General features: G+C 42.8%; 1 long non-coding RNA gene across 3 annotated transcripts in view; it reads right to left on the bottom strand.

Moving 5' to 3' along the window:
- LOC111095951 overlaps positions 1–22,708 on the bottom strand; it is a 52,224-nt gene extending 29,516 nt beyond the window's left edge. For 2 of the 3 annotated variants that reach the window (XR_005359751.1, XR_005359750.1), the window contains exon 1: positions 3,881–3,963. This is a non-coding gene — a long non-coding RNA (uncharacterized LOC111095951). Of the gene's footprint in view, positions 1–3,880; positions 3,964–22,382 lie in introns of those variants that run through there. The other variant, XR_005359752.1, reaches the window with a different exon arrangement.
- Positions 22,709–24,350: the final 1,642 nt, after the last annotated feature.

Consider the following 24,350-nt stretch of genomic DNA (forward strand, 5'->3'; position numbering starts at 1 on the left):
CTGATAGCCTGTTGTACTTCTCTTATTATAACACTCAGACAAGTAAACAACCCTTTCTATTACCCAGAAAACTTTCCCTACTAGCCTGTGAGTTCTGGAAAGACTATAGTTTACATCTGTTTTTCTGGCTCCTGGTATACAGGAGGTGCTCAATGACTGTTTTATCAATCTGGCTTCTACCATGAGAAATATAAAAACATACTTGAATTTTATAGGTTCCAACCTCCTCCAGAATTCCTTTAGAATCTCTATCTCAAAGAGACCATTTCACCTGTATTTAAAACTAGGGCAAGTTTCCTTACAACCTGGAGAAAAAATACAGACCTGTGTGTGTATATATATGTGTGTGTGTGTATACATATATTTATATAGCCTCTGTCCAATGCATATGTCCATTGAGATTTCCTTTCCAGAGGGACCAAAATGTATTTACATAAAGAATTAGAAGAGGAAAATCTTGTAAAATCTACTCAATAAATGTGGTGCCCTCAGTGTCCTCTCACAGACCTGGGTGAAGAACAGAAATTCAAGAAGCCTTGGCAGCTCCCACTTTATGTGCAAATGCAGACGTTCTGTAAAGAGTCAGAGGACAGAGAGGGAGGAAGAGGCAGAAGGAAAAACAGATGCAAAAGACAATGTCAGAGAGACACTAAAAAGAAAAAGCAAATCCAGTGAGATCTAAGGGAAGACAAAAACAGAAAGAAGAAGAAAAGAAAGAAAGAAAGAAAGAAAGAAAGAAAGAAAGAAAGAAAGAAAGAAAGAAAGAAAGAAAGAAGAAAGAAAGAAGAAAGAAAGAAAGAAAGAAAGAAAGAAGAGAAAGAAAGAAAGATGGGAGGATGAGAGGAAGGAATAGGAAGAAGAAAAGCAAGAGAAGAGACCTTGACCCCCAGAAAAAGATACACCTGAGCACACATGGAACAAAGAAGGAAACAAAAACAGGCACGGATTAAAGACAGACAGACAAAGGCCAACCATGTCCCTGAGCTGCTAGCCTGTGACAACTGGTCCACGGTAGGTACTATCAATGATCTGAATGAATGTGGAATGCAGATGGAGAGGAAGAGATCCACAGACAAACAGAGAGAGGATAGCACAGAGCTCCAGCTTGGTGCCTGCCATTTTCCTGCCACATACTCTGTAAGCAATAGAAAAATTATAAGTCAGCCAAGAGCACATATGAGTGTGAGAACTCCAGCTTTGGCTGAAGGCCTCCAAGACTTTAAGGGCTCATCAGGGACATTATGTCTTCTAGACCACCAAGGGCACGCCAATCCTGGGAAGAGTCTGGACACATCATAAAAATCTTCTCTGAGATAACACTTTATTCCACCCTTGATTGACTCTGTGGGACAGGAGAAAGCATACTGCACAGGGACTTGGGGCACCTGGGTTCCAGTCTAGGCCTTGTAGCTCCCCAGAGCATCAGTGTTAATAGTCACCTGTCAATGTACACCTTGTTTCCTGGCTTCTTTCACTCCACATCTCTTCCTTCACTCAGCTTTTGAGATTTATCCATTTTGCTCAATGTATCAGTAATTTCTTTCTGTTTATAGCTGTTTATATATTCCAAGACATGGATATACCAAATTTGCTTATTCATTCACCTGTTGATGAACACTTGGATTGTTTCCAGTCTGAGACTATTCTAAATAAAAATTCTGTGAATATTTCGTTCATATGTATGTACATATTCATTCCTCTTGGATAAATGTCTAAGAATAGAATAGCTGGGTTGCATGGTTAGTGTATGGTTAACTTTTAGGAAACTATCAAACTTCCAGTTTACATTCCCACATTCACAATAGCCCTTCCAATGAGTATACAGTGGAGTCGAATTGTAATTTTAATTTCTAACTTCCTACTAATTAATGATGTTGTACATATTTTTGTGTGGTTATTGGCCATTCATTTATTTTCATTTATGCAGTGTTTGCTCAAATCTTTTGCCTGGTTTTTATTGGATTGTTTATCTTATTACTGATTGGATGAGTTCTCTATATATTCTTGATGCTGGTCTTTATAAAATAAAACTATTATAGTTTCTTCCAGCCTGTGACCTCAATTTTCATTTTCCTGATATTTTACTTTGAAGAGCAGAAGTATTTACTTTTGATGAAGCAAAACATATCAATTATCTTCTCTTATGATTTGTAATTTTGTGTCCTAAGAAATTTGTCCTGTTCTCAAGATCACAGTTTGTTGTTTTTGTTTTTTGTTTTACAATTTCAGTTTTCACATTTAGGTCTATAATCAGTTACCAAGTAAGTATCTTTTTGTGGTGTGAGGTAGGAATCATGGTTCATATTTTTCCAAATAGACATCCAGTTCTAGCACCATTTGTTGTATACACTATTTTTCCCCAATCGGATTATCTTGGCACCCTGGTCAAAAAGCAATTGACTCTGGGTTTCTTGGTCTCTTTCTGGTCTCTATTATGTTTCATTAATCTATATGTCTATCTTTATACACCAATACCACCCTGTCTTAATTATTGTAGTTTTACAATATATCTCAATACAAAGTTATGTAACTCCTTCAGCTTGTTCTTTTTCAAAATTGTTTTTGGCTTCTTTTATGTCATTTGCATTTCCTGAATTTTAGAATCATCTTGTCGGATTTCTATTCCAATTTCAATTTTTCTATTTCTAAAAATTCTTCTGGAATTTTTACTGGAATTTCCTTGCATCTGTAGGTCAATTTGGGAGAAAATCAACACCTTAAAAATAATGAGTTTCTAATTCTTGAGTATAGTAATATCACACTACTAATTTAGATCATACTCAATTTCTCTCACCAGTTTTTTACAGTTATCACATATCTTAATAAACTTACCCTATTTCATATTTTTGATACTACTTTACATTGTGTTTTAGAATTTCATTTTCTAATTGTTTTTACTCTATTTGGAATTATAATTGATTTGGGCACATTGAACTTGTATCAAGTGACCTTGTGAAATTTATTTAGTTAGTAGCTTTTTTGGAGGTTTTTTGGAGTTTTCTACATATATGATTATGTCATCTGCAAATAAAGACAGTTTTCCTTCTTCCTTTCCCATATAAATAGCTTCCCCCCCCCCTTTGTTTTATTGACTATCCAGGACCTTTACTATAATATTGAATAGAATTGATGAGAATGGACATTGTTGACTGGGGGTGGGGGGGGGAGTATTCATTCTCAACATCAAGCATGAGGCCAGTTGTAGGTTTTATTGTAAATGACCTCTATCAGCTTAAGAAAGTTCCTTTACATTCCTAGTTTACAGAAGAATTCTATCATGAATCAGTGTTCAATATTGTCAAATATTTTCTCTATGTTTACTGAAATGATCTTTTTTTTTCTCCTTTATTCTGTTAATGTCATGTATTCTATTAACTGAATTTCAGATGTTAAATTAAGCTTATATTCCTGGAATAAACACAGGATATTGCTGGACATGATTTGCCAATTTTTTGCATCTATATTCTAGAGAAATACTAATCTTAGATTTTCTTTTCTTGTAATAGCTATGTCTGGTTTTAGTATCAGGATATTAGGCTCATAAAATGGGTTGGAAAGTATTCCCTCTCCTCTAAAAAGAATTTATGTAAAATTCATATTATTTCTTTCTTAAATGTTTGGTAGAATTCACCAGTGAAGCCATCTGGGCATTAAGATGCTTTGTTCTATGGGGACAATTATTTTTAACTTTTTATTTTGAGATAATTTTAGACTTACTGAATAATTGCAAAAAATAGTCCAGAAAGATCCCATATATCCTTCACCCAGCATCTACTAAGGTTAATATCTCACATAACCATGGTACAATTATAAAAAAACTTTTTAAAAATAACACTGTTATAACAGTTTTAATTAAACTACAGATCTTATTTGGACTCACTGGTATTATTCACTTAATGTCCTTTCTACATTCCAGAATCTATTCTTGGCTGCCACGTCACATTTAGCTGTCACAGCTCCTTAGTCTTTTCTAATCTGTGACAGATCCTCAGCCCCTCCTTGCCTTTCATTAATCATGATGTTATGATTGTGATGTTTGTCTACCTCCAGAATGCCGTATTGAAACCCTAACTCTCAATGGGATGAATTATGAGGTAGGACTTCTGGCAGGTAATTAGGTTGTGAGGGTGGGGCCCTCATGATGGGATTAGTGTCCTTCTAGAAAGACACCAGAAAAGCTTGCTCCCTCCCTCTACTCCACATAAGGATACATAGAGAAGACAGCCTTCTGTAAACCAGGAAGCAGGCTTTCCCCAGGCATCACATCTGCTGGGACATTGACCTTGGACTTCCCAGCCTTCAGAACAGTGAGGATTGAATATTTGTTTTTCAGCCACCCAGTCTATGGTAATTTGTTATAGTAGTCTGAGCTGGTTAAGACAGATGACCTTGAGACCTTAAAAAGTACTAGCCAGTCATTTTATGGAAATACTCTCAGTTCTGGTTTGTGTAAGTTGTTTCATGATTAAATTTAAGTTTTGCACTATTGGGAAGAAGACCTCAGAGGTGAGGTGCTCTTTTGGTATATCATTTCAGAGAGTACATGATGTCGATATGCCTGAAAGGAGTTGTTAACCTTTATTTCTTGGCTAAGGTGGGGTCATCCATGCTTCTCTATCATAAAGTTTCCATTTTTTCCTTTAAATTAATAAGCATTTGTTTGGATAGAGATACTTTGAGACTCTACCTCCTTAAACTTCTTGAGTTTAATAAAACTAATTTAAAACAGTTCATGTAGCCCATAAGAATCATTACTCTCTTTACAAAATATCGTTTTTGTTGTTTGTTTTTCTTTTTAGGATTTTTTCTTTATCTCTGGATCACTGGATTTTAGCTGTTTGACTATAATGTCATAGTGGAGTGTGTGTGTGTGTGTGTGTGTGTGTGTGTGTGTCCTGCTTAAAGTTCATTGAGTTTCTTAAATCTGTGAGCTGCTACTTTTTATCTTATCTGGAACACTTGTCAGGAATTATTTCTTCAAACATCCTTTGTGTTCTTTCTCTGTCCCTTTTCTGGGACTTCAATTATACTGGTAATAATAGCCTGTTTTGTCTTAGGGGTCGCTGAGGTTCTGTGCTCCCCTTTAAGTATTTTTTCTCTTTTTAGTTTCAATAGTGTTATAGACTGAATTTTGTCCCCCCAAAATTCATATGGTGATGTCCTAATGCCCAATGTGACTGTATTGGGAGATGGGGTCTTTGGGGAGGTAATTAAGATTAAATGAGGCCATTAAGCAGAGCCCTAGTCCGATGAGATTGGTGTTCTTATAAGAAGAGGAAGAGACATGAGAGATCTCTCTGTGTATGTGTCCAAACACAGAGAAGGCATGTGAGGACACAATGAGAAGGCAGACATCTATAAGCCAGGAGAGGTCTCACCTGAAACCAAGCTTGAAGGTACCTTGGACTTCAGCCTCCAGAACTGTGACAAATAAACTTCCATCACTGAAGCTGCCAGTCTATGGTATTTGGTTATGGTGGCTTGAGTAAGCCAGTGCAGACAGTTTACTGCTTCAAGAATGTTATCTTCTGTAATGTCGACTCTGTGTTAATCCCGATAAGACATTTTTTATTTAAAATTATATTTTTTACCTATAAAACTATCTCACTGAGTTTTTTCATAGCTTTCATTTCAGTATTTATTGTACCCATGTTTCCCTTTAAAGACTTGAACATATTTGTAGTCATTATAAACTTCTTATCTGCCAGTTCCATTATCTGTCATTTCTGGGTATGTTTCTATTGACTTTTTCTCTTTTTTTCATCTCAGTTTCCTGCTTCCTAACATGTCCAATTGGATCCTTGGCATTGTTGTGTGCTAGATTTTGTTGCCTTCCTCTAAAGAGTGTTAGACTTTGTTCTGGGAGGCACTTAAGTTAGTAGTGAATCCTTTCAAGAGTGGTTTTAAGCTTTGTAGAGTAACCTTTAATTTAAGGCTAGTTAAGAACTCCTAATAAGGGATAAACCTGGCATTTACTAAATGTCATGGGTATTCAGTGAGATCTCTCTGGTTACAGATATCTGAGTGCTACAAGTTTTGGAAACTGTCCTACTTATCATTTTTCTAGTCATCCTTTTCTTGGCTTCATAGAGTTCCCTCTATGTATGTGCACTTAATATTTAGCAGCAGACTCAAGAGGAGCCCTATGCAGTTATCTGAAGCTTTTCTCTATGTAGTTTTCTCCTCTTTTGTGCTCTGCTCTACAAATTCCAGCAAAGTCCACCTTCCTGAAATCTAGTCTCTGACTCCTCAACTCAATGAGACTGCAATGGTCTGCCTGGCATGCTCATCCCTATTCTACAGACCAAAAAGTGCCTTCAGGCAGAAAGCAAAGTGATCACTGGTCTCATCTCATTTGTTGCCCTTCTCCAACATCTTTTTCATATATTTTGTTCATTCTTATGCCATGTGATCAAAGGAAAGCACGAGTAGCTACATTAATTTCAGACAGAGCAGACTTCAAAGCAAGGAAATTTATCACAGGTAAAGAAGGGCATTATGTAATGATAAAGGAGCCAATTCTCCAAAAAGACATAACAACATAACTGCTAATCTTACAGAAATGGAGACAAGAAAAATTAATTTAATGGAATAATGACATAAAAATTTATGTATTATATATCTTAGTTTTTCACTCATCCAAGCATTGGCCCACCAACAGAACACTCAGATACATTCAATAATAATTAAATGTGGTCATCTTTTATACTTTGTCAACTTTCACTCATTTAAAATAGTTTTAAGACTACATTTAAAAACTATAATTTAACTTTTTTTTTAATTTTGTCAAAACATGTAATAGTTTATTAGGTTGACTCAAGTTTTAAATATGTAGACATATGGTATACAGGTTCCATTTCAGTTCAAGCTCCAGGCCCTGCAAGAGTTAGGGATGGGACTGCACTTGCCTTTAGATATTCTTCTGCCTTGAGGCTGAGCAGCCCCACAAAGTCTCCTCCCTGCCAGGGTTCATAGTCTCTACATGCAGCGAACACTGATGCTCCACCTCTGCAAGAGCTGGCTCTCCTCATGGTCCCAGAGGAATCCTAGTTCCTTTATCCCTTGCTAGTGGCACTGGGATTCAGTTCCACTCCCTTGATCCTGCCTTGGAATCATCTCACCTCTCTGCACTGTTTGTACCAACATTGCAACTGCCATTATTGTCACCAAAGAAATTAGAGGTTCAAGCTGCTGCCAATGCGTGCACTGCCTCTGCATGACAAGAGTTACTTACTATTCTCTAAGCCCCTGTATTAGTTCCCTGAGGCTGCTATAACAAATTACCACAAACTTGATGGCTTTACAACAAAGAAATGGATTTTCTCACAGTTCTGGAGGCCAGAAATCTTCAGTGATTGTCACTGGACCAAGATCAAGGTGTAGGCAAGACCATGTTCCCTCCAGAGGCTCTAGGGGAAAATGTGTTCCTTGCCTCTTCCAGCTTCTCTTGGCTGTTGGTATTCCTTGACATGGGGCTGCATCACTCCAATCTCTGCCTTCTGGACATGTTGCCTTCTCCTTTTTCATGTGTCCTCAGATCTCCCTCTGCCTGCCTCTTAAGAAGATACATGTTATTGAATTTAGGGCTCAAGCTGATAATCAAGGACAATCTCTCCATCTCAACAGCCTTAACTTAATCACAATGGCAAAAATTCTTTCCAAACAAGATACCATCTCCAGGTTCCAGGAATCAGGACCTGTTATCTTTGGGAGCCATTCTTCAGCTTCCCATACTCCCCAACCCTTATTTCCACCACCATCAATCCTTTTTCCCCAACTCAAAGTCTAGAGCCAAAACCTTCCTGACCCAGTTCAAAATTTCACTCATGTTCTGTCGCAGAATTAACAATTCCCAGAATTACTGACTATGAAATCAATTATTCTCTTCAAAAGAAAAATCTACCCTGCCCACTAGACCATGGCCTTGTCTTTAGTTCCAAAAACAAAATAACAAAGTAACTTAATTTTGTATAACCAAATCTTGGGAAATAAATGAGTCTTATCCATGTTTACTCTGTACAATTCCACATAGTAAAAAACATTTGGATTTTTAAAAATTTTATTTTTCCTGTGAAGGCCTTAATGTGCCACTAGATATAGGTACTTTGCAGACTGGCATGAGGCTGGCACTACTGTCCCTCTTCCACGCTCATCACCCCGCCTAATTCATGGGGCCTGATATATTTGATACAGAAGAGATGCTTGGTAACAAAAATGTATCACACAAATGGAAGAGTCTTGGCATGTGGAAGATGGAAATCACCTTTTTAAAGCTATTCTATCATATCTGATGTTGTAATGTTACACTTAAGAACAACAGAGTTGAGAGAAGGAAGTAGAGCTGGGCTGTAATCCCACTGTCTCGTTAACTAATGAAGTAGCCAGAGAGGCATCACCTCACCTCCCAGGCCTACTTTTTGCTCACTGGTCAAGTTGGGATACAAACCCTGATCACTTAGTGTTCTTAGGGGGTTGACAGTCACCAGGTAGATGAAGGACTATGTCAAAACAAAGAGCTGTACAAACACTAGCCATTCTCCCCATTGATAACTCTACAGAATGGATGTTAGTATCACCATAAGATTGGTGATATTATCTTCTATATAAATCATCTAATAATTTTTTTATTTTTTTAAGATTTTATTTATTATTTATTTGAAGGAGAGAGAGAACAAGGGAGGAACAGAGGGAGAAGGAAAGAGAGAATCTCAAGTAGACTCCACACTGAGCATGGAGCCCGGCTTGGGGCTCGATCCTACCACCCTGAGATCATAACCTGAGCTGATATCAAGAGTTGGACTTTAACCAACTGAGCCACCCCTGTGGCCCCTTTTATTTTTTTTAAAGAGGCTAATGACATGCTGCCCCAAATCACACTCTGCTAATAAAATCACATTTCAGTATCTGGCAGGTAGAAACAGCACTTTTTCCCTTCATTATAGGAAGGTTCTGCTATTTCTAATCTTCTGTGTATAACCTAAATGCTAAGTATATTAGAATCCTCTGTCACACGAAAAAAACACAGGCTGTGAATGAAAGCCTAAAAGAACACACATTTTTTAAATTTGTTTTCCATTCACAGATCTTTTTTGGCCCCCATCCCAATTGCCACATATTCACTCCAAAAATATGTATGTGATGATATAATAATAGTAGTAAAAATAACAATAGTAATTATTACTATGTTAACAATAGCTATCATTTATTGAGCAGTTACTCTGAGCCAAGCACTATGATCTACAGACCCCAGGGCAGCAGAGGAAGAAGAAACAGTTTAGCTGAATTTTTTTGAAGATAGTGACTATATTGCAGGCTGTTGGATAAACGACCCCCAAACAACTCAGGAAATAAACAAAGGGTAACAACTCTAGAAAATCAAGGTTCTAGGTATTTCTACTCATCAGTAAGTACATAGGATATATTTTTCAGGATAGAGCTGTGGTCCACAGGCAAACGTTTATAAGTACCTAAAAGAAAAGAAGAGAGAAGTTTCTAGGGAGAATTTAAAATACAGATTTCTCTGCTTTCAGTCTGTTTGCTCTCTTTTCCCTCACTTGGTAAATGAAGCACTATCATAATTAATGCATTATAAGGAAATACTCAGGATAGCTCAATGAGGTTGGAAATACTAGAACACTAAGTTACATTTTATATAGATTGCAAACCCTTACTTTTATTTCTTCCAGTCTTATTTGGTTATTAATTTGCTCACAGCTTTGTTGCATGTTTTATATGAAGAAAACCCTCACCCTAGCTCTCAGTCACATACTATTTAGAGTAATTTTCAGATATTCATTGAGAAGGTTAGGCAGATGATTGCTGTTTAATAACCTCCAGCATTTGAAGTACTTCTTAATGTTTACAAAGCATGTTCCCACTCAGGCTCTCAGCTGAGCCTCATGTCAACTTCATTACTGCAGATGAGGACAATGAAATTTCGGGGGGTCATAGGACTTGTCCAAAGTCACGCAGTAAAAATTGGGGCTAGGACTCCCACCCTCCATCCTCCCAAAATCTCCTATGACTAAAAAAAAAAAAGCAAATCATCTTGCTAAGATCTTCTGGATTCAATGGAAATTTTTCAGTGACAACAGCCTAAGGAGGCACCAGAATAATGAGCATTATGAAACAGGGACATCACCAAAGGAAAGATAAGAGGCACAGAACAATTCTGGGATTTGAAGCCTCCCACTTGGGTTCGAGTCCCAGCTCTGCCATTAGTAACAGAGTCACCCTGCTTGGACGTGTCTGATTTTCAGGCTTTCTGCCTCACTCAAGTGTCAGCATCACGAGGACAGGTGCCATTCATTCTTGTTCCCCAATAGAATCCTCCACACTCAGCCCAGCACCTGGCAAATAGTAGATGCTCACAAATATCTCTTGAATATGTTTCTCAACCAAAGCAAGCTCCTGCTCCCCTCTGGGCACCATGTGGTCATTTGCAAAATGACATAAGCCTGTCTAAGGGCTAGTAAGGCACAAGGTAAGAGAGAAACATTAACTTGCCAGGCTGTTCCCCTGCCTGCCTTTCTTGGTGGCTCATCGTCACACAGGTCCACTCCTGGGATGGAGTTCTCTGGAAGGCAGAGCGTAATACACATGGGAGTGGATGTTTGGGTGGTGCCGCTCTTGCTGGGCTGCAGAGACAGTATGACACAGAGATGAAAAATGGCATTGCTCTTAAGACCTAAAACCAACATCTCTCATTTTTAATGTTCTGCCAACGAAAATCTCAGCCTCTTGAAAGGACTGAGTGTTCCATTCATATTGCCCCACTTAGCATTTGTGTTTTTTAAGGGAATAAACATTTCTGTTTGCTGAGCAAAAGCAAAATGAGATTCAGTAAATACACAACTCATTTGATCAACAGAGTTCACGCAAAGCTCCAGGCTGATTGCTCAAGATAGATTTGTTATGGACAAAAAAACAACATTCAGATCCTCTTCCCTAATCAGACTCCCTTTTCTCTGTCCAGGCTGAAGAGGAAGTAGATTGGAATGGAAGGACCTAGACCATAGTGTCAGACCTCATGTCCATCCCAGTTCAACCATATGCAGGCACATAACTTCAGAAAATATTCCCTCTATATTAGGGTTCCTCAGAGAAACTGAATCAATAGGGTATATGTGGAGAAAGTACAAGAGATCTAGTTGAAGGCATTGCCCCCATGACTGGAGAGGCTGGCCACTCTGATTGCTGCAGGGCAGGCCGGCAGACTGGAAATTCAGCTAAGAGCTGATGTTGCAGCTGAGTCTAAAGGCATTCTGGAGGCAGAATTTCTTCTTCCTAGGGGACCTCAATCTTTTCTCATCTGGTCTTCAACTACCATATTATGAAGAATAATCTGCTTTACTCAAAGTTGGTTGATATGTTCATCACATTCAAAAATACCTTTGTTACATCTAGACTGATGGTAGACCAAACAACTGGGCATGCAGCCTAGCAGGTGGACCCATCAAATTAATCCTCACACTCTTCAGGCCTGCTCCCTCATCCACATGCGACATCCATGTGCTGGATGGATGGAAAAGTACATGACTTATGGCAAGTACTAGACAAATGCCATGCCAAAAAAAATCAAGTTCCATGAACATCAGCTGGCCTCTACTATGTGCCAGGCACTGTTCCAGACCTCAGAGATGCCGACGTGAACAGGACCTTGCCCTTGAGGAGGTAACTGTCTAGGGAAGGAAACAGAGATGGCAGCTATATACTACAGATAACATGGGCGTCTAAAGGAGTTGCACCCAACACAGCTGGGAGGGACATGGAAGGCCTCCTGGAGAAGGTGACTCCTGATCTGAATCTATGAAGGGGAAAAAGACTTAGCCACATCCAGAAAAGTAGAAGGCATTCCAGGGAGCAATAATAATTTAACTGAAGGCTTCAAAATCTGAAGTAGCACGGCATGGGTGAGAACCTGAGCTACCGGGGTGAGCTGGAATGGGGGCGTGTGAGTCGTCCGAGGGTTGCCATAACAAATTAACACAAACTCAGTGACTGAAGAGAAATTTATTCTCTCCCAGCTCTGGAGGCTAGATGTCTGAAATCAAGGTGTCAGCAAGGTTGGTCCCTCCAGGAAGCTCTGAAAGGGAACTGGTTCCATTACTCTCTCCTGGGAAGGAGTCACCCCTACTTTGCCTCCACCTTCACTTGGTGTTCTCCCCTATGTGTGTGTCTGTACCCAAATTTCCCTCTTCTAAGGACACCAGCCATGGGATTGGGGCCCACCCTTCTCCAGAACAACCTCATTTTAACATGATTCTATCTGCAAAGACCCTCTTTCCAAATAAGGTCACATCCACAGGTGCTAGAGGTTGGGACTTGAACACACCTTTGGGGGGCACACAATTCAATCTGTGATACAAGATAATGAGAGACATGGTACAAGCTTTAGTTAAGAAAGTCTTCCAGGCTCTGATGGTAAGAAGAGACAAGACCAGAGGTCTCTTCCCATGGTTCTCTTGCTGTGATCACCAGGAAGCTCATGGCCAAAAGTGCAACAGATGCAAGGATGCATCTTTTTTTTTTTTTTTTTTTTTTGCAGGGCAGGGGATGCACAGGTCCAGGACATTACAGTTTGCATTGTATTTATAAGCAGTATTTCTAACTGCTTCTCATTATCTTTATCCTTCTCTATTAGCCAGAGCTCCTAATAAGAAACAGAATGCTCAAATATGGGTTATTCGAGAAGGTTTTATTTACAGTGGGACACTTACAGAGGTATGGGCTGCAGGAAGGGAAAGCACACAGTGACCAGGGGCTAGTCACAGTGAAGTTTAGCATCCCCAGGTCCCAAGGAATGGATCAGTCACCTCTCCAAAAAGAGAGAGTCTTGTCAAGGTCACCTTGAAAAGAGATGACCTCCTCTGTGGAAGGACACAGCCTGGCCAGAGTGACCTCATCATGTCACTCACCTCTTCCTCTGACCTCCTGGTGGTGACTTCCATGGCCAAACTCAATGGGGATCTAGATGGAGGCCACACAGGTGAGTACCCTAGGATGGGGAGCAGGATGGAGAAGGGTGTAGAGTGGGTCTGAGGGGACAAGCAAGAGAAAAAATTATTTGCCCTTCATCCAGATTCCTCAATTATTTTCCATGCTCTCTATGCTGGGGTTAGCTGACTCAAACTTTTTGAAAGAGATCATGAAGTAGAGGCAGCATCTCCTGTCCCCCTCACCAAGGGGCTCTTCATCCTGTGAGGTTTGCACACTGCATGCAGGAGCTGAGTGACCCGGTGTGGCCACAGAAGGCTGACCCACCCCAGAACCAGAGCCCTTTGCGTACATTCTTCTGGCCACTCATCGAGTTACATAAACTCCCGGCAGGCTCCCCATCTCCAGGGCTTTCCGAGGACATACTTGAGGCAAGAGTCATCCCGGCACTGAGTGCTGGTGACAGATGTTGCAGACTGCCACGCGAAAGAGGCCCAGATGGAGGACTAGAGGGGTGGAGTGAGCCCGGGGAGGGTACTCAGGCTCTTCAGCTCACATGGAGAACACATCAGATCATTCTGTGCCCCTGCTGACAAGCTCGTATTTCCTCCCTGAGTCCCAGCATACTTCAGAGGTATGTGGACATAGGCACAGATGTCAGGACTGGAGGGGACCCTTGAGACCACCTAGTGCAGGCCCTTCGTCACAGAGATGCACAGACTGCAGGCCAGAGAGGGCAGGATAACGGTGTGTCACCTAGGGTTCGCTGAGTGCCTGTGCTCTTCCAGCTGGCACGCTCCATGCAATGGTCCTTCATGCACACTGCTCCGTGCAATGGTCCTTCGTGCACAAAGATTGCTGCACACCTGCTATGTGCCGGGCACCATGCCTGATGGTGGAGAGACACACGAGGACAAGGCTGGCATCAACCTGTCTTCATGGAATCTACAGAATAACCCACAAGGTATGCAAGTCTGGGAGACCAATGCATCAACTCAAACACTTTTATGAACCAGAAGAATAAAAAAAAGAAGGTTGTCCTGTGCAAGCTGTTCCATGAACAGCTCATGGAAGCTTCCAGACCTGGAGGCTTGGACTGGAATGTAACCATGATACTGTTGTTTCTAAAGGAAGAGGTTGTGTCCACCTGCAGAGTGTGAGTCAGGGGTGCAGGCAGAGAAAATGGGTAACTAAGGCTCTGCTTAGGGAAAGGTCAGCAGGGAAGGCCTCAGGGCTCTTGCAACTTTGCTCCCTGTTTTTATTGAATAAAATAGGAAGAAACCCCTATTCTCTGCAACCTTGGGAAAATTTGAATTTTCTCTTCAAATCAATCCTCTGACAACCAATGGACTCTAACAATCGAAGGAGATTGGGCTCAGCATTGGGCCAGCCCTGGGCTTTGACCACATTGCCTTATGATGCAGGCTCACTTTAGAAGAGCTGTCCTGTGACATATCATCACATCATGTCCAGGAGGGAAATATATTCACCAGTGGACTTCTAGTAGAGAAGGACAGCACACTGGTGTCAAACCAACCCACATCAAGCCCTGGCCTCACCAGTGAAAACTGACTTGGAGCAAGCCTCTTATCTGTTAGGAATCTCAGTTTTCTCATCTGGGTAATGAGAATGATTATAATTCCATAAGTCTGTGTTGCTGGTAGCGCTTGATATTATGATTAAAAATCTTTAAATCCCTTCTGTATAGTAAGTACTCGGTAATTGCTAATATCAGTATTATTTTTATCAGTATTATTATATACAGTAAGTACTCAATCATTGTTAGTGGTAATAATTACTTAACACTGCTCACTTGTTCACAATAGTAAAATTATGAAGATATTTACTAGATAACATTATTTTTTTTAAGATTTTATTTACTCATCAGAGACAAAGAGAGAGAAAGGCAGAGACATAGACAGAGGGAGAAGCAGGCTCCCTATGGGGTGTAGGACTTGATCCCAGGACCCCAGGATCATGCCCAGAGCCAAAGGTAGATGCTCAACCACTGAGCCACCCAGGGGCCCCTAGATAACATTATTTTAAGTCAACTTTCTTTTAAGTTTCTTTTCTCATTCTCAAGTGAAAAAAAAGAGAAAATACAGGAAAGAAAAAAAGAATAAAATATTTAAATCCACAACCCCATAATCCATATATAACTACACTGTGGAACATTGATGTATTTCTCTCCATGTTGGGGGGTTTTTCCTGTGTATTTGTGTGGGTGTGTGGGTGTGGAGAAAAAGATAAATTGTAGGTAAATGAAATTGCACTTTACAGAGATGATCATTTTCCACAGAAAATGGTTCCATAATATTCTATTCGTGTACACACCATAACTTACACAACTGTTCTCTTATTGTTAAGTTTTGGAAGTTTTCCCAATATTTTTGCTGTTATGATTCATGCTATAATGAAATTCTTCATGTGGGAATCTTTTCCACACCTCTCCTAATTTCCTCAGGAGAAGATTCTCTTGGCAGAATTTTTGGATCAAAGGATATAAACTCTTTTAAGTCCCTAATCGTTTTGTCAAGTTCATTTGCAATACAGTTCCACTAAATCACCCTGCCTTGAGCTGAATGTGAACACCTATATTTAAAATTTTTTCATTTCATACGTGAAAACAGAATTTTTCTTTTTTCATTGCTTTGATTACCAGTAAACTGGATTGGTTCTTTTTCTAGGAACTGTATGTTCACACCGTTGACCCCTTTTGCTGCTTTATTTGTTGATTATCTTACCACAATGTATGAGCTTTCTATATAATAAAGATATCTTCTGAATGTCATAGCAGTGGCTAATAAATTTCAGAGTTTGTTGTTTTGCCTTTTAATTTTCAATATTTTTGACATGTGAGTTTTAAATTTTATGTACTTTGAAAATTTAATATACCTTATGATTAAATCTGCTCTTATATACACAACAAATTCCAACTTCACACTCTTAGACTTCACAACCTCCAAGAAAACTCAGTTGAGATACTTCTATATACTTAAACTAGTAGTAGAAAGAATGAATATTGTACTATCTTATGTATTGATGACTTGCCAAACCTGGACTGATGGGTATACAGAGGTTTGTTTGACTATTTTCTCTTTCTGTGCATGTTGCACGTTTTAAACTTTCCCATAATAAAAATCTAAGACATTATTTTGTGGTCTTCACTCTTTAGGCACACAAGCCTCATCTGATTTATGTTCTACTGCCTTTCAAGTTTCATGGACACAAATTCCTAATTTGCAAACTTGGGCACATTTTGAAATTTCTGTAAGCCTTAGCTACCTTCTCTACTGGAAACACACACACACACACACACACACACACACACGCAGAAGTAAAACTATACCAAACTTATAAGATTGTTGAAAGGATGAAATTGAATAATACATATTAGCATATAATACGGTGCCTGGCACATAGTAGGTGCTCAACAAAAGTTTTTCTTTTATTATTATTATTACTACTACTCTTACTACTACTGCGATTATTCCAGTTTCTATATGTCAGACTTTCTTGCTGCAAGAATCAAAAGCTGATCCTGGCCAACGAAATAGAAGAGCAGTTTATTTCTAAGATACTGGGAAGCTAGAGGGACAAGTCCATGGAAAGCTCTAGATTGATGCCTGGAAGCCTGGTGTCAGGAGAAACCTGCTGAAGCAGCTGCAGCCCCACCAAGCACAAGTGGCAACTTCACCCCCTGCGGTCACCCTAATAGTGTTGTTTCTGCAGCAGAGCTGGGCGCCTGGCCACTGCACCTGCTAGCCCCATGTCTCTGAGAGGGCTCTGCTTTCAGGCTGCTCCTTTAAATGGGTCTGACCAGTGAACTCCTGAGGAGCCTAGAGCCATAATAAGGCTGAAAGTCTCCAAACTGGAGTTCAAAAAATACTGAATACTGGGCGAATATATAACAATGTCCTGTACAGTCAGTCTCCTCTTTTACTGCCAACAATTATCACAACAACACAAATCTAACACAAGGAGACTTGCTCTCTGCGTAAAGAGGCCAACCCAAAGGCTTCAGTGGCCCTTCTGGGCAAACAGTCCAGGGTCTCTGGGTGATGCTTACGCCTCCTCTGGTTCTATTCCAAGTCGTTCAATGTGCTAGAGCCTAGGGACAAAGCTGTAAAGGTCGCCACCGCTGCCACCACCGCCACACACAAGTAACACAAGGGAATGAGGGAAGAAAAGGGAATTTGTTATAAGACAACATGCTAACACATCATGAAACTGTAGTTAGAAAGATATACTTAAATATTCTGCTCTCAGCCAGCATTTCAGCTGCTCAGAAATCTTGACTACGTGGAATGACCCAAACCAAACACCGAATCTTCACTCCTCAGGGATCTGAGCCATGGGTGGTCTGACCAGTATGGAGACTTTGTATTCTTTTTTTTTTTTTTTTTTAATTTTTAAGAAAAAAAAAAAAGGACAAAAGGAAAAAAAATGTAGAAGTCCCCACAGAGGAACTTCTTAATTCTAGATATACACTTCCCTGTCCAATTTTGTTAGCAGAAACCATCCTTCCCCCTCGGTCATCAGGATTAATCACCCTAGAAGGCACCATGCCCTCTTTTTTGGCCTATTCATCAAGGGCACGAAGGAGCCTGAGAATAACCAGGTGGTAGTTCAGCTTCCTGCCAAACATGAGTAGGACCCAGAGTCGCAGGGATGAAAAGTAAAATTCCATAAGTAGGGGCATTAAACATGGCTGCCTTGGGAAGTCCTATCTGGAAAGATGCTGCCGTAACAATTCGAATATCACAGGGCCTGAGTCCAGGTGCTGCTGAGAATAAAATTTGGAGTTCTGAGGTGGACAGAGTCTTTCTCTTTCAATCCTGGTTACTTTGCACGACTGAGTCCCAAAGGGTGCATGTTGCTATTAGAAAATGCTCTGGAAGAGTCCTGCTCAATGGGGGGAAATGGATTAAACAAATGTGTTTGACCATCGAGCCCTTACCTACTCACTTCAGGCAGAAGTGTTCCAGGTGGAACACAGGTCAGGGTATCCAAACTGCTGCATAGAATCGAGACTGGAGAGCGGAATCTCATCTCACCTCATTAACACATGGCATTGTCCTGAGAAGTGGATTGAGTAACAGATGCAAGTGTGTGTCACATGGTAGATACTCAGTGAACATGGAAATGTGTTCCCTCTGCACACATGGTTTCTCAACCACGCTGGGCAGTGAGTAGGCTGTGTGTTTGTGTAGCCATTTTACGGATTGAAAAGGATAGATTGATTACCTGTGAATGAGAATAAGGCTAGGAAGTGGGAGTGGCAATGGCAGGAAATGATCTTGGCCTTCTGGCTCCGATTCCCATTACTAGACTCACCACTTCCCCAGCCGCACAGCCTCTGTCTGCTCTTACTCACCCCGCAAGCCAATATTTCCCAAATACTGACTCACAGCTCCCCCTCCTTTCAGGCTGCATGAGAATCACAACACACTCCATCACGGGATTGGCAGGCCCTACCTTCTTCTGGGCCCCTGCTGGGAATGCACGAGGTCAGGGCTGCCAGGAACTGAGAGAGTAGGTAAGGCGTCTGCTCCCATGGAGTGACCCGACCTGCGTGAGCTGGCGGGATCCATGACGCTGCCAAGGATCACATCAGAAAGATAATATTTGAAGAGTGAAAGGTTCTCCGAAGAATGTTAAAATCCTTCAAGTGAGTAAGAGCCTAGAGTTCTTGAGGCATGACTCATGCTGGATGAGCCAGAAGGTGAACCATAGATAGCGGATAAAATAGGTCACGACGAGATACCAGAATGTCAGAGCTGGAAGGGATTTTGGAGCTTATCTACCCCTTTAGCAATGAAGAAATTGGCGTTCAAGGTAGAAGACTGGCTCTTCTGCAATCACATAGCTAAGTGGCCGCAGTGGGATCTGAACCCCGGTTTTGTCATTCATGTGTTCAAGCATGCAATCATTCATTCATTATTTATTGGGCACATCTATGTGCTGAGTGGAGGAAGATTACTGAGAATACAACAGTGAACAAAACAAGCTGGTTTTCTGTCCTCCCAAAGCTGACTTTCCAGAAGAAGAAGAGACAATTAAACATACAATTATGAACAATGATGAGCAGTGTTATGATGAGGGGAGTAAGGAGAGCTATGGAAGCACAGTAGAGGGTGGTCCTATCCCATTTGTGGGCTCAAGAGAGGGCTCCTGGATGGAGTGATGGTCCAGCTGAGCCCTAAAGACTAAGGAGGCATTAATTAAGTGAAAGGGGACTGGCTGGAAGGAAAAAGAACACTCAGGCAGGGAAGATCTCTACATACCAGGCCTATGACTAGACCCTTGTTTTAAAGAAATACAAGTGATACAGATGCTCTTGCCTTCAAAAAGAGTATGGAGTGCTAAGGGAGCACAAGACGGGCCCATCCATCTGCCAGGAGGAGGTGACATCTGGTCTGGATTTTGAAAGAGGAATAGGACTTCAAGTCCAAGGCCAAGGAGATAGTGTGGGAAAAGGCATAGAACAAGAAGAGGCCTATAATGGTCAATTCCTGGCATGGGAGTCGACCTTTCTGGAGCAGGTCAATTAATGTTTGTCAGATGCTAAACCCTAGAACTAACTTTCACCAGTGGGGCTCAGAGAAGCACAGGGGGATTTCCTGGTTTCCAGTGGCTATTAGTGACAGCTCCCCAGCTGTGGACTTTTAGCAGTATCATGCTTCAGCCCAACCCAGCACCACTGCCCACAGCCACAGCCACAGCGGCCAAGGGTCTCGTGTCTGGGAACTGAATCTGGCCTTGGATCTGCGGGCTTCAAGGGTCTCGTGTCTGGCACCCTCAAACCTGAACACCCTAAGTGGGTGAGGAAATAGTCAGAAGGAGCACAGTCTCTAGGCTAATTAATTTTACTCTGATAATAGTATCAACAGAGCAGACACAAGGATGCCTAATAGAAGGACAAGAAGTCCTCATGCCCCATCCCAGGTGTACAAATTGAACAAAGACATTAAAGAAAGCATCACGCTAAGACTAACAGCCTCCCCAGTGAAAATCAGGGTGTGGGGCAGTGCCCGAAGGGAATGCCTTGCTTCTCATCTATCATGTCTCCGCTGGCTTCCTCAAGGACTGAAATGAGAGGACTCAACTGATCCCTGCCTTCACCCATGGGGGTTTGAGACTGTGCACTCGGGCACCCCTAAACCTGCTGCATAACAGTCCAGGCCTTTAGAAGGAGCTCCTGGAAGCAGGAGGAGCTGCCAGGATGTCACCTTGTGTCAACTGCCACATCAGAACCTGCACAGGCTGTGTTCAGTCCACTCTACTAGCAGGATGCTGAAATCGTGGACTTTTAAAAACCTTCTCCACATCTGTTAGCATGTTGAGATTGCAGTGCGTTTTGGAAGCTGAATGCTGTGCTTACCCTATTTTTATTTTCTTAAAGATTTTATTTATTTATTCACAAGAGATACAGAGAGAGAGAGGCAGAGACACAGGCAGAGGGAGAAGCAGGCTCCCTACAGGGAGACCGATGTGGGACTCAATCCCAGGACCCCAGGGATCACACCCTGAGCCAAAGGCAGACACTCAACCACTGAGCCACCCAGGCGTCCCTACCTTAGTTTTAAATAAGAATTTCTATTTAATGATTACTAAGATTGAATAATGCATTCAGTTGATTTAGATGCAGCGTTGCCAATGTTTATAACAACACTGCGGGATCTAGCTTCCCAGTTTTACACATGAGGCCTAGACAAGCTTGGTCCGGAGTCTTTCTGGCTCCAAAGCCTGTGGTCCTTCCAGGAGGCAGTGCCAGATAGATGGACTGTGGCCCGAGACACGAGGGGTTGTCCAGGCAGTTGGTGTAAGAGGAACTCAATGGGGGAGCAGGGAGGGATGCACCCAGAAAGATGGGGGCCTGTGCTCGGCCTACACGTCCTGCAACAGATGTTCCAGGGACCGAAGGAGACACAGAGCCTCTCCCCAGAGAGCTCACAGACTCGAAGGACAGAGGCAAGGAGCCAAGTAAGCCAGCCTCAAGGTGGAGGCCGAGTGCCCCCTGCGGGGAGGGACAGGCAAGCCCATGCAGAGGCCCAGGGCGCGGGTGGCGGGAGAAGCAGCATCACCTGACCACACTGGCTCGGGACCCTCCGTCTTCTCATCCCAAGGGTCATTACTCGTTCACCCTCTCCCGGGAGGGGTCCCACCCGAGCCAGGCGCTGCCAGGAAAGCAGGCGTGCGGTCCTGCAGCTCTGACCACAGGCGCCAGCCAGCGGGCCAGCGGGGACCTGCGTCTGGCCCTGGATCTGCGGGCCTCACGCGGGCGTGCCCCGCCGGGTTTACACTTCTGCCTGTGCCCTGGTGGACAGAAGTGCTCCAGGTGGGAAGTGGGGCAGGGCCGAGAGGCCGCCCGGGCTGCCAGCGCGCACCAACCTGCGGAAAGCCACTGGCAAATTCTAATGGCTGAGTAATATTCCAGGGTATACATAGACCACAGCTTCTTCGTCCATCCGTCTTCCGAAGGACACCGGGGCGCCTTCCACAGTTTGGCTACTATGGACATTGCTGCTAGAAACATCGGGGTGCAGCTGTCCTGGAGTTTCACTGCATCTGTATCTTTGGGGTAAATCCCCAGCAGTGCAATTGCTGGGTCGTAGGAGGGTATTATGCTGAGTGAAATAAGTCAATCAGAAAAGGACAAACATTATATGGTCTCATTCATTTGGGGAATATAAAAATTAGTGAAAGGGAATAAAGGGAAAGGAGAGAAAATGAGTGAAAATATCAGTGAGGGTGACAAAACATGAGAGACACCTAACTCTGGGAAACAAACAAGGGGTAGTGGAAAGGGAGGTGGGCAGGGGGTTGGGGTGACTGGGTGACGGGCACTGAGGGGGGCTTGGTGAGATGAGCACTGGGTGTTCTACTATATGTTGGCAAATTGAACTTCAATTTAAAAAAAATTTTTTTAAATAAATAAAGGGCAGCCCCGGTGGCACAGTGGTTTAGCACCGCCTGCAGCCCAGGGCGTGATCCTGGAGACCGGGGATTGAGTCCCACATCGGGTTCCCTGCATGGAGCCTGCTTCTCCCTCTGCCTGTGTGTCTCTCTCTCTCCCTCTCTCTCTCTGTCTCTCTCTCTCCCTCCCTCATGAATAAATAAACAAAATCTTTTAAAAATATATAAATAAAAAATAAAAATAAAAAATAAATAAATCCAGAAAAACAAAAAACAAAATTCTAGAACTTGGAGCCCCCTGTGGCAAGGACAGTCTGCTCCTGAGCAGGGTCAACCCGCTCCTCTGCAGAGTCACTCACTCATGGTGCTTCAAGCCCCGTGTTGACGCTGGGGACGAGGTAAGTGACAAGGCAAGTCCTGGTCGCAGTCCTCGTTCTCAGGTTTTTCTCAGCTCCCTTCCTCCCTGAGGCGGAGCTTGGCGGCTCCCTGTCTCATGCCCCACAAACCCCCACCTGCCCCTTGCTCACCTCAGCTGGGAACTTGCCACGTGCGAGGCCCGGTGTCCCGTGTGAAGAGCCCTCCACTGTTCATCTCCGTTCACCTTCTGTGCAGCCATGAGGTAGAAGTTACTGTAGCCCATTTTACAGGTAAGAAAGCTGAGACACGCCTTTTCATTCCCTGGGTAAATACTCACAGGAAACCTACTCAAGCCGCACATAGTCTTCTGAGGAAAGCAGGAAAGGGAATGGACGTTCATGGAGCATCTGCTACATGTCAAGAGCTGTAGGTTTTCCAAATGTTACCTCATGTAACCCTCCCACCAAAGCTGGGAAGTGGGTTTTGATTTCTCAGATTTTTTACAAGTGGGCCAGGAGTTCCATGATGAACTAAACAAATAGGCGCCCTCCCCATGGGACTGACAACTCTAGTCACGGAGAAAAAATGATCATTCTGTCGGGCAGTTTATTAATTCGAGCAGAGTGAGCACAGAGAAGGAGAAGTATGCGGGAGATGGGGGCAGAGGGTGGCCAGGGGGCCAGTCAGGGAAGGCTTCTCTGCAGAGGTGACACTTGAGCTCAGATTTGAAGGAAGTCATTTCGTGTCTAGGTGGAGAGTTGTCCTCGCCAGGACATTTGCTGTTACATTTCCACCTCCCACATAACGGGGCCCTCAGCACCCAGCCCCTCTCAGGACCTATTCTAGAGCAAGTTTGGCACCCACATTATTCTCAGGCCCTGTCTCCCTGCCTTGGGCTGCTGAAAACAGTTTCTAAAAGGCTTCTGGGGGAACTTTCCGACAATCCGCGGTGTGTGCCGTGCTCAGTCTGGGTATTGTGTGTATGTACAGTCTGCAGTATTTGGTGACAAGAACTCCAAATGTCTTTGGTGCCTGCCTTACTAGGGTCCCTGACAGCCAACTGGTTGTTCCGCCACCAGAACAGAACGCCTGTTCTCCAACGCAGAACGCCCTGGAGGACCCAGGAAACGCTCTCTCCCGGCAGCCTCGATGAGGTCCTCAAACAGAAGGAGGTACCTTCTAGAGAGCCCGTGATGGCCCTTCTCATCTTACCAGCCTGCCGTGTGGGGTGGGATACCCTTGGAGGTCAGGATCCGCATCTTACTTATTTCTGCAACACCGGCCTGCTATGCGCGACTCTAGCCTTGGCATTGAGTAGGAGTCTCATTCAATGTGTTGAACAGAATTGAAAATGCACCTTGATATGAACCAAAATTTGCCTCTCTGAAACCTGTCCTTTGCAGTGTGTTGAGGGCCATATAACAAAATTCTTCTTCCACGCATCAGCTCTTTGGGGGGAAAAAACACCAGGGTAGTGTGGAAATTAAATATTTATTGAGCACTTAACTAAGCATCAGGCCCACGTGGTTTCCAAGTATGGCTTCATCTAATCCTCCCACCAACTCTGTGAAGTGGTTGTTTGTTGTTTTCCTTTTCACAGATGCAGAAATAAATGTTGGAAGCCCCTGATCAGAGTTCTGGCTCCACTGTTTACGAGCCATGTGCCTTCGGGGATGCTCCTGGTCTCTCGGGCCCTATGGTCTTTTCAGTTCATCACTCTGCCTCTCAGGGGTTTCGAGGCAGCAACGACATCCCTCTGAGTCTCTCCCTTCTCATCCCCAGGCTGAACATCACCCATTACTATCCTCGTCCTTCCCAGTACCATGGTCAAGAGCAAGGCTCTGGAAGTAGAACAACCAGGATTTGTCGCGACTATGATACCTTGTGCCCAGAGGGCTTAGCCTCCCTGAATGTTGGTTTCCATCCATGTGACACATGAATACCCACAGAACCAGCCTATAGAGTTGTTGCAGATGAAATAAGATAACAAAGGCAAGCCCTTACACTGTAGCACATGGGAGGGAAGCTGTTGTGATGGCTCTGAATTCCTCCCTCCATATTTCAGCTGAACCTGTGCCAGTTTGTCAGTGTCCCGACTCACACTCTGTGACAGCCAGAAGCAGACTCGGTCTGTGTTC

The sequence above is a fragment of the Canis lupus genome, chromosome 5 (genome assembly GCF_011100685.1).
Source record: "Canis lupus familiaris isolate Mischka breed German Shepherd chromosome 5, alternate assembly UU_Cfam_GSD_1.0, whole genome shotgun sequence".
Lineage (NCBI taxonomy): Eukaryota > Metazoa > Chordata > Mammalia > Carnivora > Canidae > Canis > Canis lupus.